Source organism: Pipistrellus kuhlii, unplaced genomic scaffold (assembly GCF_014108245.1).
Source record: "Pipistrellus kuhlii isolate mPipKuh1 unplaced genomic scaffold, mPipKuh1.p scaffold_m20_p_1, whole genome shotgun sequence".
Classification (NCBI taxonomy): domain Eukaryota; kingdom Metazoa; phylum Chordata; class Mammalia; order Chiroptera; family Vespertilionidae; genus Pipistrellus; species Pipistrellus kuhlii.
The window spans coordinates 24172799-24190471 of NW_023425404.1; positions in this window are offsets into that span (position 1 = coordinate 24172799).

Genomic DNA, 17673 nt, shown 5'->3' on the forward strand with positions numbered 1-17673 from the left:
ATGGGGTTGGGTGGGGTGGGGTGGGTGCAGTAACTCAACCTGGCCTGCACCCTCTCTAGACCCAGGACCACTGGCTCCTAACTGCCGGCCTGCCTGCCTGCCTGATCACCCCTAACCATTCTGCCTGCCTGTCTCATTGTCCCTAATCACTCTGCCTGCCTGCCTGATCACCCCTAACTGCTTGCCTGCCTGCCTGATCACCCCAAACTGCCTCTGCCTCAGCCCCACCACTGTGGTTTTGTCCAGAAGGTCATTCAGCTATCTGGTCTAATTAGCATATTATGATTTTATTATTATAGATAGTATGATTGTATAACTATGAGTGTAGATAATATGTAGTACTGTGAGGAATATTGGAAAAAATACACTTATAATAGTCATCTAAATTGATTAGAGGTCTGTTCAGGTCAATTCCTTTGAGTCTAATTAGTATTTTTGTGGCATTTATTATGATAGCACATGCATCTTTTCCATATTTGATTGCACTTGGCTAAAAATAAATAAGCAAATGTTCTGTGTAATGTCCATTGTTTTCTTCTCTGTGTCACTGTTAAAAAGAGGAATCACAGCTTTTCACACACCCCTCCTCCCCCAGGCCTTTTCCACTGGACCATTTTCATTCAACCTCTCTCCATCCTTCTTATCTTTGACGGGTCTGCAAATGAAAGCAAGTACAGCTGATGGAACAGGATTTGTCTCACTAAATAATGTTTTATTGGAGTAATGTTAGACTAAAAGATAGAGAGAAAAATAATCCCATCTTTTATTCCAACTATTGCAGCAGCAATTGGTTCTGCACAGGTTTCCACCAGATTACGCAGGTACAACCTGAAGCACTTCATTTCTGGCATGCACTGCCCACCTCTACCTCCTGCCCAGTTTGCTCTGGTGTCCTGGTGTGGGTTGATGTAGGGCCTTGCTGAGCTCTTGTATATGTGCAGCCTTGAAATGGAGGGGAGCTACCCTGGTGGACCTTAGCCAATGGGGATGGAAGCTCGTGGGTAAATGTGCCCACCACATGTAGCTCATGCGGCCAGTTCTCATGTTCATTACATGCGGCTCCCCAGAATATTTCTGAGGATGGAGCGCTGTTTGTCTGTTGTAGTGCACCTTGAAAACTCATCCTTATCTTGTCTTTCTTCCTTCCCTGTTTTATGTTCCCCTGGATGCAAGACTTTGTTTGGTTCAGGCTCTGATTTCAGGAAAGCCAGACTGCAATAGCTGGGACTGGAATTTTGGAGGGGATCACTGGTCACTGGCCAGAGGTAATAGGACCCTATAATTAGTGGTAGGTGGAGTGGTGATACCTGGCCAGCAGCAGCTCAGTTACTTTTGTCTGTGGTGGATGGGGATAAGGTACAGAAAGAAGGCAAAGTATTGGGTTGTGTGATAGCTCTGGCCTTAAACAGTATGGGTGCTGTGTAATTTTAAGGATTGAGTTGTTGGTGGTTTTAGATTGCTCTGTAAACTGAAAGAAGAAAATGACAGGCTCAGTCCATTTGAACACCAGGAATGTGAAAACCCCTATGGCGATGTTTTGGAGGCTCTCAGCTACATGTTGTGATAAAATTCTGGTCCTCAAGGTCACTTTCCAGGAGAAAACCCAGATCAGCCAAGACCCAGCCAAAGGCAAACGAACCTAAATGGGTGATGGAGGAGGGATATGAGCATATCATATGGACTTGGGGTCAGCTGCAAGTGCAGCAATGGATTTTGCAGAAGTTATGGGTGGCCACCAGCTTGAAGGGGACTATGATAAGACAAATTTAAAGGAATTCATAACAAGGGCAAGACATGGATTGCACCGTTCACCTCTCGTGCAACACCTGAATCCTCTTGCTCACGCCACTTCGGTGGACAAAGGCTTCATTCAGCTTTGCACCGGTGCTGCCTGACAAAGACGAGCCTTGTGCTGTTGCCCTCTCATTAGTCTGAGGTTGGAGTGCCCTGACACCGCAGCACAATCAGTCACCAGCTCAGTGCGCAGGACATGCGGCTCCCAAGTCTGAGCGAGTTGACATCTGTAGGGCCACCCTTGACCGGCAGGATGAAGATTGACAGGTAAATGCGTTCCTCTCTCAGGCAGACAGTTTTGAGTTGCAATTTAGAAGGCTTTTCAGAAATCCGGTGGGCATGGGAGCTATTCACCTGTAACAGGGGCAACTTGATAAATCCATCCTCGATCATCTTTTCCCTCCTTCCTCTTCCCTCCTCCCTCCTACACTCCTGTTCCCTGAGACCACCTTTTCAAACAAACTGTTGCATTTAAGCCTTTGTCTCAGATTCTGTTTTTGGGAGAACCCAGACTAAGGCAGTGAGAGGGAGGGAGAGAAGACAAATTGGGGGTATAGAGCAAGGAAAGTAACTGATCTGGTATTAAACCGCAGGAGTATTTCAGGACATCAGAGTCCAATTTAGTGCTATGAAATCTCTAATAATGAAGATGACACATTTAGGCTACAGACTTGCTTGTTAGAAACTCTGGAACCAGAGGATATAGCATTTTTAGAGCTGAAAGCGTCCCTGGATCTATTGGCCTCTCTTTTCCTGTCATTGGTGGCTTTATTTGGTGTTTTTCCCAAAGTAGGTAGCAATTTAAAATGCAGCTTGTGGGGTCAGAGTGCCAAGATTCCTAATCCTAGCTTTGACATCGTTAGCGATGCGAACTTGACCAAGAAATTCAGTTTCTGCCTCAGCCAGGGTCCTGGCGAGGAAGAGATGGTGCACTCAAAGAATTTAGCTGAAGAGAGTTTGACAAAAGGAATCATTTTCAGAGGTGTGGGAAGGTTATGGTAACCAGTGAGGGATAGTGACCGCCCCCCACCCCCCACCTGGGGCACGAAGAGCAGGTAAAGCCATCATCACCTAAAGGGAAAAGAGGAAAAACAGAGTGACCTGAATCCCATCCACAGGTTTCCCATCTCAAGCCGGACCCTCCCACCCGGCCCAAATCAACTGAACTGTCCTGTTGATGCAATCACAGAGGCCCGTCTCCCAGAGACAGAAGGGAGCAGAACATACATGGAGAGACAAACTGAGCATTACCAGCCCAGCTTCAAAATGACTTAATATTCTCGCCTGGCCAGAGTGGCTCAGGTGGTTGAGCGTCATCCTGTGCAATTAAAGGTTGCAGGTTCAATTCCCTGTAAAGGCACATACCTGGGTTGTGGGATTGATCCTTGGTTGGGGCACCTGCAGAAGGTAACCGATGGATGTTTCTCATCTCTCTCTCTCTCTCTCTCTCTCTCTCTCTCTCTCTCTCTCTCTCTCTCCTTCCCTTTCTCCTCCACTCCCTCCTTCTTCCTTTCCTCTATATAAGTAAGTTTTCTGGTGAGGATTAAAAAAAAAAACACCTTAATGTTCTCATCTGTAAAATAGAATGTTAACAATAATGGCACTTACCTCATTGGATGGTTGTGCATATTAGATGAAATGGTGCATGTAAAGCTCAAAGCGCAGTGTACATGCTCAGTGTTGTTAGCTACCACTGTCATGATAAAGGCATTCACTGGGCTGCAGGAGAGGACACTTCTTGTGTGGATTGAAGGAGGCCCCACCCTCTATGTCAAGAAGGCTCCTTGTTGCAGAACAACCCAGGCAGGCTTGTGTCTGGTGGCAGATGTAGACGCCTAGTCGCCTAGCCCTGGCTGGTGAGTAATGCGCTGAGTCAGAGTAGGGGCAGTAGCTCTCTCCTCCTCACTCCTCTTTTGAGCCTCGTTGACACGCAATATGTCAAACTACATGAAGGCTTAGGCTGTCTGATGGCGGTGACCAGCTTTATTTATAGACTCAAATTCTCTGAGGTGAGCAGTCCCAGGGGTGGGGATAGATAATCTCTTTCCTTCCCGGATGGATAACAAATTGGTGTGTTCGCGGAGAGTCTGAGCTAGGCCATGTCCACAGATCCAGGCAGCTGTGGCTTTGAGCTGCCAGTTTTTCTCACATGCCCTTTGTGTTGATAAGGGAACTTCCCCTACCCCCACCTTCCCTGGAACCGGGCTGGCCAATCATAATACCTTACTCTTGGGCCTGAATTAATATATGGGGACCAGAGATGACAGCTTCCTTTTTAAAGATAGGTGATGTATAAAAGGAATCTCTCAGTCCATTCCAGATCTAGAGATTCTGGAAGTTAGAGTAAACAACTAAAAAAGAAACTCTTAGCTTAAACTCCGCAACGATTTACCATAGGTCTTGTATTTCACTAGAAGCAATGTAAGCATCTTGGTTAAGAGGGCAAGTTTTGGAATCCAAACGCCTGTTGTCCAATCCTGGCTTCTCAGTGTTATTCTGGCAAGTTTCTTAGTTTCAGCTCCTCATTCCTCATCTGCAAAGTGGGCATAATGACTGTACCTTCTCCCTCAGAGCTAAGCCATGGGTAGAAGTGTAGCGGTTGGAGTAGACAGAGCGGGGAGGGCATGCTGCCCTGGGGAGTGAGTCCCAGAGATCATGTAAGGAGTTGCTTAGCACAGTCCCTGTACATGGTAAGCACTTAAAATGTTAACTAGCATTGTTCGCCTCTGTATTTAAAGAACCTGAAATGCACAGGAACCCATGGAAGTGTGCAAAGCCTTTCCAAGCCCACAAAGTTCTATGGGAGGTTACATGGCAAAGGTCCCAGGGGTTTCTGCTTCTCATCTTCACCCCCAAAATAGAGTCGAGGCCAGCGCTTAGAGAGTGACTACAGCTTCACTCAGGATGTAGCATGAATCAAGAACTACCCTTACCCAGGTCAGTAAGATTCAGCCAGAGAATGTTTTGCCTGATGAAACATGTCTCCTGGTATTAAGACAGAGGAACGACTCTGCCCGAGTCCCGAAAGGAAATAGATCAAGGGGAGCTCAGTCCTTCGGGTGCAGTGGCTTTGAGAGAGACATGGAAGCGGGTTTGGCTCTGATGGGCAGAAGTGGGTGAGGTCTGCGTCTGGTCACACACCGAGGAAGCTCTGCTCGTGTTACTATCACACGGTCCGTATGTCTCCTAGCCTCTGGCTTTCACTTGGAAAGGAAAGAAGCTCCGTAGCTAAGCCACGACCCAGGAGGGGCCACCAGTACCTGCTGAAAGGCCTAGCCTGCTGCCCACATGCCATTCTTTTCTCTTGAAAATGCTCGATCTTTACAAGTGCATCATTCAGTTGAATTATTCCTAATGTAGAGCTGCTATAATAGGAAAAAAGGGAATAGAGAAAGCCATGTTCACCACACCCCCACTCTTACAACCTGAATATTTCATTGTTTCTTGTCCCCTTCTGGTCTTTGTTCATATGACTATGAGGTTTTTATGTAGCAGAAACCATCTCAGAAATTCCATTTTGAATTTTTATTCATTAAGTGTTGGAAACAATACCTGTAGGCTTCTTATTATCCACATTAAGATTAATGCCCTTACCAGTTTGTCTCAGTGGATAGAGCATTGGCTTGTGGACTGAAGGGTCCCAGGTTCGATTCTGGTCAAGGGCATGTACATTGGTTGCGGACACATCCCCAGTAGGGGCTGTGCAGGAGGCAGCTGGTCAATGTTTCTAACTGTCTATTTCTCTCCCTTCCTCTCTGTAAAAAATCAATACAATATATATTTTTTAAAAAGAATAATGTAAGGGCCACTGCTAGACCCCACGGTTATCCTCACTACCTCAGTTAGGAGAAACATATACAGGTGGTAGCCACAGTGGTACTAGGACAGGAAGCGTGGCATTCCTTCCCTCCTTCCCCGGGGAGCAGGGCCTGAGCGACAGGTTGTCTGGGGGCAGAGACCCAGCATTTCAGGAAGCCAAGATGTTGGACAGAACCAGCAGCAGCTGGAATGAGGTTGGGTGGGTATCCACCTATTGCCCATAAATGGGGAGAGAAGGGGCTGGTTTGGGTTAGGGCTCCCAAAACACTTCATAGGACAAGGACCACACACACCTGGGCGGTACCCAATGCTCTGACTCTTCCAGTACCCAAGGCGTCCACCAGAAACAAGGGTATCCTATCATTCAGAGAGAGCAGGCTACATCTGAGTCCCACTCCAAACCATTATCTCCCATCATCTGGCTATTCCCACCTGCCCTTTGCTTCCGTTCATATCCCACCCTTGGCTCTCGTTGGCTTTTCTGAATCAGAGGCTCTGTGCAACAATCCCTGCCCAAAACAAGAATGCTGCTTTGTCAGGGAAGCTGGGAAGCTGAGCAGCCCTAGACACAGCTGGTGCCTGGAAGCCCTTTATGCAGTGCCCGGCTCTGGTTTTGCTGAGTGTAAGCTTTCCGGGAAGCAACACCTAGATCTTTTTAGCCACAGAGAATCATCGGAACGACACTTAGCTGCTGTTGGCTGGAGCGGGGTTCTGGAAGCCATTTAATCAGGCACAGCAGTTCCTGCTGCTCTGCTTCCGGCGACTCAGCATTCCCAAAGCACACTCCATCTCCCCAACCACACGTTAAAAATATCTCCCCTAGAAGTAGCGATTGCCTTTTTTGACCATGGCTGCTGACATGGGTTTTGATTTGGGAAAGAGGGTGAGGAGCTGCGTGGAAGCATCACTCTCTGGATGTCAGAGTCTCCTTGGAAGAGCCTTAATTAAGGACTCAGAATGATTGACAGGTGGGGGAAGCTCATGAAAGTGCACTTGACATGCAGCAGAAGTCAATGTCTGAGTTGCAAAAAAAATAAATAATAAAATAAAATCATTGGGCGATTGGAGACTTTGAAAATCCTTTGCAGGAACTACTATAATTTTGTTCTTTAGTACACATTTATAAAAAGGCTCTGAAATGGCTGCCATGTGAACCCAGCATTGACATGCTTTCATTCTCTTAAGTGAGGTGTAATGTATCGTGGTAGTAAGGTTATTATTTAAAATTTAATGGAATTTATTTTCCATACTGTGCTGTCTTGCTGAAGTACTATCGTCTACAGTAGTATTTTTGGAGTTAGGAATCTGTGATCAGGGAAATCTGATTTACTGCTAAAGGTAAAAAAAGGTTAATGAGAAACCCTCAGTCCCCATTCCCCCTGAACAAAAAGAGGAAGGGATGGAGAAAAAATAAGCACATACAGCATTCCTCCCGTGCTCTGTATATCCAGCCATTCCATTTGGGGGTAAGAATAAGGTCACATTCCTTTTAATATTCAAACTACATGACTATGAAACCCAATCTACCAGCACAAAAATAGTTTTCTTTCCAGCCTTACCACTGATGATCTCAGACTAGTTAATCAGTCTCCCTGAGCCTCAGTTACCTCATCTCTAAAAGGGGGGTAATATTAATAGCATCCACTTGTTAAGGTGGTTGTTCTGTACACATGAACAACTTACACACTCACTGTAGCACGGGAAGATACAATAAATGTTATAAATCCTCTCTATCACAATGGACGGATTCTAGTTACATGCGCTCCGAGGACGGAAAAGTAGAAACTCAGCTCAGGTCTTGAAGGAGAGGGGATCTTTTAACTGTTGTTGCTTTTGTTGCCACAAGGTGTCACTGGCGGTCCCAACCGCTAATGCAGTCCTCCCTGGCTTCAGAGGGAAGAAGGCAGCTCAGAGGTTTGGCAACACCATTCCAAGTGTAGGGAATAGACACATTCAGCTATGGTTGTCCCAAGACACTCTAGACCTGGGTTCCAACTGCTACAGCTCTTTCACAGCACCATCCAAAAGAACTTTCTGTGCTAATGGAAGTATTCTACATTTGTGGGGTCCAATATGGCAGCTACTAGCCACATGTTGCTATTGAGCACTGATTACTTTTTTCTTTTTCCACAAGCTTTATTGAAATAAAATTGACACATAACATTGTGTAAGTATATATTGTACAATGACAATGTGATATTTTGATATGGGTATATATTGCAAATGATTAATTACTACAGAAAGGTTTATTAACATACCAGAGGCCTGGTGCACAAAATCTATGCACTTGGAGGCAGGTTTCCTCAGCCCAGATTGCAAGAGAGTGCAGGTCAGGCTAAGGGACCCCACTGGTGCATAATTGGTGCTGGGGAGTGATGCAGGAGGTTGGCCAGCCAGGGAGGGACTGTGGGAGGACTCCAGGGTGTGTCCGGCCCATCTCACTCAGTCACAATCGACCAGACACCAGCAGCAAGCTAACTTATCAGTCAGAGCATATACCCCCTGGTGGTCAGTGCACATCATAGCAAGTGATTGAGCGGCCTTAGCATATTAGCATATTATACTTTGATTGGTTGAACAGAAGACCAGATGACCAGACACTTAGCATATTAGATTTTTATTATATAGGATCCATCATCTCACATCACTCCAGTTTTGTCATTTTGATGATATCACTCCTGTAATTACTTCCTACTGAGAACTTTAAATTTGGCTATGGAACCAAGAGCAACATTTTATTTCATTGTAACTAACTTAAATGGTCACAAGTGACCAGTGGCTGCCATCTTGGACAGTGAAGCTTTCTCATCCTAAAAGACACATACATATACACATACACATCTAGCCATCTGGCTGATGTGTATGTGTATACCCATAAAGTTGGTGAAAAGAACAGAGGGTTTTCAAATTCAATCACATGCTATTCTTGTAATTAGCTTTCTATCAGTTCCAAGGAATCAGTTCAGATTCTTTGTGCTCCTCCTGGCTTGGGCTAGAGTTTAGGCTTCATAATACCTGAAGGAGGAACAAGGAGAATGGGACAATCTAGTCGGAGACCACTGGAACATTTGTCTCTGAACTTCTCCACGTCACCCTGTCCAGGAACAAGGCAGGAAGCCCCTCTTGCCCTCACCCCACTTGTTTTCTGCTTCAGGATGCTGATCGTTGAATTCCAAAGTACTATGATCTCATGGTCCTTAAGAGACAGTAAGTTATATAAAACCATTTCCAGTGGGTAAATTTTCCTATGTCTTGGCTGTTCAGTCTTGGAAATAGTTACAATACTACACTATGATCTCACTAAACCTTATGACACCACTGTGAGGTAAGTATCGGGTCTAGTAATAATTAATGTCGTTTTAAAACATTCGTTTAAAATCTTGCTTCGCGTTGACTTGTATTGACATAACCTTCAAACACGTGGTATCTACAGAACGTGTGAAGTGCAATTAACAAGTTTTGCTTGAAAAAGTTTGTGTTTGGTTTGGTTTTTGTTGCAAAACTAGGGCTAAGAAGATGGCGGATGAAGAGCATATTCGGCACTGCATGCTTTACGAGTTCCAATTAGGAAGAAAAGCAAGTGAGGCTGCAAAAAACATCGGTAGTGCTCTTGGTCAAGATGCAGTTAGCGCCAGAAAATGCCAGCGTTGGTTTGAGAAATTTTGCGAGGGAAATTTTTCCTTAGATGACAAGAGTGGTCGAGGCCTTGTGTCCAATTTTGATCAAGAAGCTCTTCAAGCTCTTTTGGTGCAAAATCCTCAAATTACCCAACAAGAGCTTGCGACAACTTTAAATTGTTCACAAAAAACAATTTCCAATCAATTGCGTGCACTTGGCAAAGTCCAAAAGTTTGGAAAATGGGTTCCTCATGAGTTGACTGACAACAACCGTAATCAAAGAGTCACAATTTGCAGTCGCTCCTCTCTCGTCAAAACCGTTTGCCGTTTTTAGAGCAAATTGTTACCGGAGATGAAAAATGGGTGCTGTATGTTAATTTGAAAAGGCGGCCTCAATGGTTGGACAAAAATGAGGCTCTGCAGCCCACGCCAAAACCTGACTTGCATGCGAAAAAAGTGATGTTGTGTGTTTGGTGGAACTTCATTATGAACTTTTACCATCTAACCAAACCATTACAAGTGCAGTGTACAGTGCCCAATTGGAAAGGTTAGCCCAAGCTTTAAGAGAAAAAGAACCCGCGCTGATTAATCGGAAGGGCGTAATTCTTCACCACGATAACGCACGACCGCATACTGCAAGAATCACTGCTGAAAAACTGCGCCAGTTGAAATGGGAAGTTCTCCCTCAACCTGCATATTCTCCTAATATTGCCCCTTCCGATTACCATTTGTTTCGTTCTATGCAAAACTTTCTTCTTGGAAAAAAATTTAATAATGAAGAATGCCTCAAAAATGCATTGACCGAATTTTTTGCATCAAAATCACAAGAATTTTACAACAGAGGAATTAAAATGCTTCCTGAGCGTTGGGCACAAGTAGTAGAAAACAACGGCAACTATATTGTTGATTAAATTTTGTTGTATTATTTAAATAAATTCGATTTAAAAAAAGTATTAGAAAACGACATTAATTATTACTAGACCTAATGTTTCTTAACCAGGACTCTTGTAAAAGCAGAATCAGATACAAAGGTAGTGCAGGTAGTTTATCTGGTAATGGAATTGGAGTAAACAGGTGTAAGGAACAGAGGGAGTGAAGAAGAAAAGGAAAAACAAAACAAAACAGTAGTGTGTTGATAAATGTTTATTAACCAGGTCTCTGAAAAAAACCCAATAACACCAATTTGTGATTTTGTGATTTTTCAGGGCCAAATTCAATCCAAAATCACTGAATGTTGAGTTAGGAAGAGATGAACAAAATGAGCTTTCATGAGTCAGTATGAGGGAAAGCCAGTACAAAGATGTGTTCAAGGATTGACCATTACTATTGGTGACTGTTGCTCAATCCCAAAGACACTTCTGAGGAATGCTGGGAAGTGCATCTCAGAATTGGCTTCTTAGAACAAAAGGAGGAAATGTTTATCTATTTGCTTCCCTCCCATAAGAGTCAAGAACAGCCACATCGGCCTTAACTTTCTTGCACTTCTGGGGTACATTTGTATGAACATGGAGTAGATTTCTCTGCAGGTCCTAGGAGCTTCAGAGAATTCCTGGATCAGGGAATGAGATAAAATGGTTTTGTGGCCCAAACAAAGGCATTACTGGGTTGTTCCTGCATCAGTTGTTCTTGGATTCTATGTGGGATCAGTCACTGTGACAGCAACTGGAGTAAAAATCGGGGCTGAGAGAAAATAAAGTCTTCAAAACAATCTCTCTCTTGGATTACTTATATTGGCTTATCTTCTCCCCCATTAAACTCCCTCTATTAGATAGCACCCCTCAAAGTGCCAGTCAGTGATAAAATCTGCTAAGAATTCAAGGGGTTAGTAGAACAAACTATGGTCTCTGCTGCTGCATTTGTTTCAGAGGTCATATTTGATACCTACCACATCCCTCTGTTATCTCCCATTCACCATTGCCCTCACTCAGCTAGCCTTCAGCTAGTGTAGGTTGCTTACCAGGTGGGATAATTAAGACAGATGTCCATTCCTTGGGAATTGAGCTCTCATCTTACTTACCCTTATCCAGCTATGGTTGTGTTGCAACAGACCGTTCACAGTATCACAGTTAATAAAAGCAACAAGAGATGCACGGTGAATCCCCTGGGTTTCAGACATACTTCTCTATTTTTCCATGGTATAGTAGTAACTCTTGCTCTTTATGGCATTCAAAGTTAGTTATCTCCCCAGTCCAGTTATCCCATTTCTTTGCTTGCTGTCTACAGGAAAGAGGAGCATAAAATGACCAGGAGGTAATCTCCACTATGGAACCTTTGCCATGGCCCATGACTTTCATCCCAGGGGATCAGGATGCACCTTTGGGAAGAGCCTAGGCTTACAGGAAACATAAAGAATAGAAGTGGTCCTATGCAAACAAGTGGCTGGTAGGTCTCCTAAATGGATAGTGCCCCACAGAGGGCTCTGTGTCAGGCTTTTTTTCTTAGCAGGTTGACTTTCAGCAGTGAAATAGATCAACCTTGATGAGGAAAACCATCTTAGAACTCTATCCCTGTCCGCATGAAACACATCTCCTCAGCAATGATGTTCTCTAATGGGCATTAATGTGAGAGACAAAGATTCATGTACATTCATAGGTTTATCTACATGCTTTTCCCCTGGACTTTCTTGCCTCTAATCTTTCATTCTTGTTCCTTCCTAGGTTCTGAACAACCAGCCAAACCATTTGCCATGGGCCATAAGTACAAGTATATCAAGTATATCCATATCTCAGACCACTTCTTCCTCAGTACATAGCGAATCACCAAGAATTTCCAATTCTGCCAGTCTGGGAGTTTTCCTCTTACCACTGCTTTTCACTGGGTGAAAGTTTAGGGCAGAAGCAGCCCATTTCTAGCTGGCACTCATACACTAGTACTGAGAAAACCAATCTGTGAAGGGGCCTGAGAATCCTCTCCTTCCATTGGTGTGAGTTAAGAGAGAGATGTTTGACAAACAGAGGTTGGATGCCATGTGTCAGCTATTCATACAATTTATTTCCTCCTTTGGGACCTACCTGATTCTGATTCTAAATGCATACCTTCTACAGCAACTGCACTGCTGACCATATGATTTGATGGATCTAATCATGATGGGCATCTTTAGTCACATACTCATTCCGATTCTACCAGTGCCAAGTAATTCTTTAGAAATTGTTTTTTCCCCAAAAGGCAAATATTTATCTGGCATGGCATCACTTCAGAACTCTAGATTCTATCAAGTCTTGTCAGACTCTGGACACCATCCTTACCTTCTATGGATATTTATAGTTCATTGTATATATATGGCCCATTAAATCATATGGCCCAATGGAAAGACAGCTTACACCACACTCTTGATGCTTATCAGTCTTCTTTGAGTGCTGCTAAACACTGGCAGCTTTTTAATCACTTGATGTATGAGTTGGAACACTATTTCCAAGAACCTAAAATCCAAAAAGGTCCACTATATATAGAAGCACTCTATCTTTTTCTTAGTGGTAGCAATTACAAAGAACTACAACATATCTTTCACCCAAGAGAGGATTTTCTACCATATCCCAGACCATTGTCCCTCTAAAAACTTCATCGATGTGGCAGGCTCCTTAATCTTTGCGGAGTTTTCCCTCCTACCTTCTGGCACACTTTTTTAAAAACTATGGCATCTAAAGTAGTTTATTTCTTGCTCCATAGTTAAAATTGGCTTTGATATTATCAGTATGATGGACAAGCGTGATTTGTGCAGCATACCAGTCTCTGCATGCTATACGCAAAGGAGAGCTCTTAGACAAGGAAGAGTGAATGTCTAGTGCTTCCCTCTGCATATTAAAAAGTGAACCTCTTTTGACCCTTCTTACTGATAAAGTTTGAGAAGAATATACTTGTCAGACCATTGGACATATACCAAGTGCCAGAGGTTGTGCTGATTTGTTCTAGTGAAGATACTGTATCTGACACAGCTGGTGAAATTTGGGTCATCACTTCCTTAAGTTTATGGTAGTTCTCTGTCCTCTGTCATGGATTCATCTGCTTTTTGCTGGGGACAACCAGGTGACTCGATGGGGATTGCCACTTATACATGATCTAAGTCTTTGATGATGGCCCTAAGTTCTGCAGTTCCACCTGGAATGTGACATGACTCCTGATTTATTATCTTGACTAGAAGTAGGAAGAGTTTCAAAGGTTCTATATAACTCTTCCTATTATTATGGCTCTTACTTCACAGTTCAGGGAATCAATGTGACAGTTCCACTAGTTATTAAGAATATCTATCCCAATTATACATTACAAACAGAATTTCATTTGTCATCTGGCACACCTCCCCAGACTTCTGCACTAACTACAGGAATATTGTATTTCAGTGCACAGTATCCCTATTTCTGCAGGACAGTTACACTAGCAGGTAGACACATGTACTTTTAGGGGAGGTATTTATTATACTTACAGAGTTGCTGAAGATTTCTTCCTCAAGAAGACTTATCTGCCCTTAAATAAATGGGTTTTGCACTTCTGTACTGACTTAGGTGTGGAAACAAGGGGAAGGACCATGCTTTTCCATTATTGTAACTTGTGCTCCAGTTTTGTTTTTCATTTGATTAGTTTTACAAGTTAAGCAATACCTGGTCTGTTCCCCATCTATCATCCCTCCTTGCAATAGTACGATTGCTACAGATACAAGGCCTCCCGATTGCCATTCCAAGTCTTGCGGACCAAGAGATAACCACACCCACCTTGCCTCTGACAGTTCAACAATGCCATTTGCCATTCCAGAATCCTCTTAGTTTCACTCATTCTATGGCGCCCAACTCAATGGCAGATCCTCCCATGTCCAATTCTGACCTTCAGAGGAAAGCTAACCCAAGCTTTTAAAATATTTTCAGAGACCTTCTCAGCAATGCATCTTCACTGTCTTACTGAAGAGAGTATCTCTGGGTCCTCCTGGTTTGTAGTCAGTTGGTGGGTGTTCCGGTCTCACTCAATATATCCTTTCTACCATTCTCACCTCACTCAGCCTTTTGATCCTGTTAACACTCTGCCAAGGCAGTTCCAGCATCTCTTCTGAATTTATTGGAGATCCTTGTTCTTTCCAAGTGTTAAGGAGCTGTCTTAGAACCAGGTGTCCTGTCAGATCAGTGTACTCTGAGTTACAGAAAAGTGATGTATGAGCATTTCATATTGATGGTCTTTTTTTTTTTTTAGAAATGAAAATTGAAACCATGGCACCTGGGAGTTTGTGGGGCCTTGAAAATCTAATGATGGAACCCAGAAACTTCACTTTCTAACAAGCAGAAATGTCCTCCAGCTTACTAAAGGACATGAGGTTTGACATCAGGCTAGACTGAGCAGTTGATGGCTGTGGAGGCAAATCCCCTTGTTCCTACTACTTTGGCTTGTAGCAAGACTCCCTGGGACTCTGGGAATTGCAAGATAAATGGCTAGTATCACAAAATGGTCACCTCCATCACCATTTCTTTATGTAATATAAACATTCCTGTGATTCATGTAGGGACAGGCACCTGAGGGCTTTTAAATGACATCATTGTTTATTGTATAACACATTGAAGGGAAATTTATTTACTTTAAGAATCTAGAATAAATTACTAATGATGATTTGCATGTAAACAAAATTGAGTGGTTGTAAACCACATTTCTTTCTTCCTTTGTTTTCTACAGTCCTGAAAAATCAGCCCCTGAGAGCTAAATTTTGATGCCTACCTCAGAATGATAAAGATGATGATAATGATGAATTCTAATAGGGCACTTACTATGGGCCAAGCATTGTTCTAAGTGCTTTACACATCTAAAATATATTCAGTCCTCACAACCATTATGCCCTCTTTACAGATAATGTTTTCCCGTCACTTCTTGAAACTAGGGCCCACCAATGAAATGAGCAGGATCGATGGGGGTCAGCTCTCCCACCTGAGCATGTACAAAAGTTCCATCTCTGCCCATCCGAGTCCCCCAAACCATTGGTCAGACATTTGTTTTCGTTTCTCATTTATATCAAGGAGTACATATTTGAGTAGAGTGGACACTTGTCTAACAACCTGGCTATGGAAGATTAAAGAGGGCCACAAATTAATGGATACTCCTCTTATGGAGAGGCAAAGTCCAATTCTCCTCCCCTTGAATCTGAGCTTGCTTCAGTGACTTGTTTCACTAGACAGTGTAGTGGAAGTGTTAATTTGAGACCTCTGAGCCTAGATCAAAAGAAGCCTTGCAGCTTCCTTAAGTTGCCAGAGAGCCCTGAGTTGCCATGTAAGAAATTTAACTACTCTGCAGCAACCATGCTGGAGAGACCATGAGTAGATGCTCAGCTGGCAGTCTTAGCTGAGCTCATCCTTCCAGCCAACCAAGGCACCAGACCTGGGAGTTAAGTCGTCTTGGTCTCCTGAATGATCTCATTCAATTGCTGGCTGTCATCAAGTGACCTCCAGCAAAACTACATGGGAAGGAAGAGCCACCCCTTGAGCCTTGCCTGAATTTCTGACCCACAGAAACCTTTAAATTTAATAAAATGATTGTTTTAAACAAGTAAATTTTAGGGTAGTTGTTACACAGCATTAGATAATCAGAGCACTCTTCAATTTTGAAGATTGACAGTGGTGATGGTAGGGGATGGTAAAGGGAGAAGGTGTGGGGGGACAGCGTGGGTTTTGGGGAGTATGTATGCACATAAGTTGGAGTTTGCTATTACCTTTGTGACTTTGTTCATCACGGAGGTTCTGGCAAACGAGCAAGAGAATGCTGACAACTTTCAGTTCCAGGCATGAGTCCTATGTGACTTGTTTGAACTTCCTTTCTTGGAGACCTGAAATACCCCAACCCCTTTCTGCTTCAGGTGGTTTGAAGTAGGATTCTGTTACATGCAAGCAAAAGAGCCTGAATGAAGACTCTGGGAGGCCCTTCAAAGCCCCCATGTCTTATGACTCAGGGGCTGTGATTAGATCATTCCATCGATGCTCCAGGAAATAGCATTTGCTCTCCATGCCTGATGAGAAAACTCCAGCAGGGAAATAGGACCACAGGATGTCTTTCCCTTTATCCTTAATCTTTCTCTAGAAAATTACTACTATAATTTTGAGAAGACGCTAAGGTGTGTAGACCCAGTTGAAGTGGTGATTAGTGGTTGAAATCTGTAATTACTCCTGGAGACGATGAAACCTAGTGATTACCAGTAGCCTCCTGGGTTCTGTGGCTGCCTGAGAGTTGTCTTTCATATCCTGCAAGGCAGAGCTTACATAAAGACCAATTATTTCCATGTAATTACCCACAGAAAACTTCCTGGCATGTAGCTAAAAAAAGAAAATATCACCACCACGCAACAGGTAATGTGAGAAGAGCAGAGCAGATGCTGAGGGAGCAACAAGGCACCTGAGCTGTCCCCAGCTCAGAGCTGGACGTGGGAGCTGGACAGTCTGAAGACAATGCACCATGTGCATGGAGCTCAGGGAACACTCATTTAATATTTTGTGCCCCACTTTCCTTATAGAATACAGGTAATAGTGTGATAATAGTGCCCAACTCATAGGATGGTTGTGTGGATTAAATGGCCAGGTATGTGCAAAGCATTAAGATCAATGCCTGATGCCTAGTAAAGAAACTAAAATTAGTTCCATGTAGTACATGTCCATGTCAAGGACTGAGTGATATAATTTTGTCTACAGTGGTGGGCAGGAAATGATTAGTCCACATGACCAGAGCATCCAGAGGTATGAGGATGGAAGGGATGACATGCTGCGAATGTAGCATTCTGCAAACACCCTGCTCTCACACACATGCTTGGGGCCAAGAGGGTGGTTTGGCAGCTCTGGTGAGAGGGAGGGAAATGAGACCACCAGACTGAGGGGCAGGAAACTGGGTTTGGGTTCTAGTGCTGCTATGAATCAGCTAAGAATTTTGGAACCATCTCTCCTACTCTTGGGCCTCTGTTTGTTTGTTTGTTTGTTTACTTATTTATTTATTTATTTATTTATTTATTTTTATAGAATTGGAAGATGTTAAAGCTTCATTCTGTTTTAGCACAGTATGTCGACATGGTCTTTCCTTTTTTCTCCCCGCATTACTTTAATTACAGAATGTTCTTGTAGTTAGTCTGCAAAACTTAGTTCAAATCCATTCACCTTCTGCTACCCCATTCTTCATTTCTAGAATCAGAGAAACTCTACTTATGCTTATAAGCCTTTAAGGATATTAGGGTCAGACATGAGGATGGGGCATGTCCTAATCTCAACAGAATGGTCCTGACAGGTTCCTCAATCCCATATTTGCCCAATCACTCTTTGTGATCCATGTATTTTTTTCTCTAACTGTCAACTATCCTTATATGACATCTGGAAAGAAGACACTCTGGGAGGTGTTTCACTTAGTACAGCTGGCTTTTTCTGCTGAATGTCTAGAAAGCCAACAGAAACCTAGGCCATTTTAACTGCAAATCTTATGTTGCTGGAGGCCAAATATCACCACC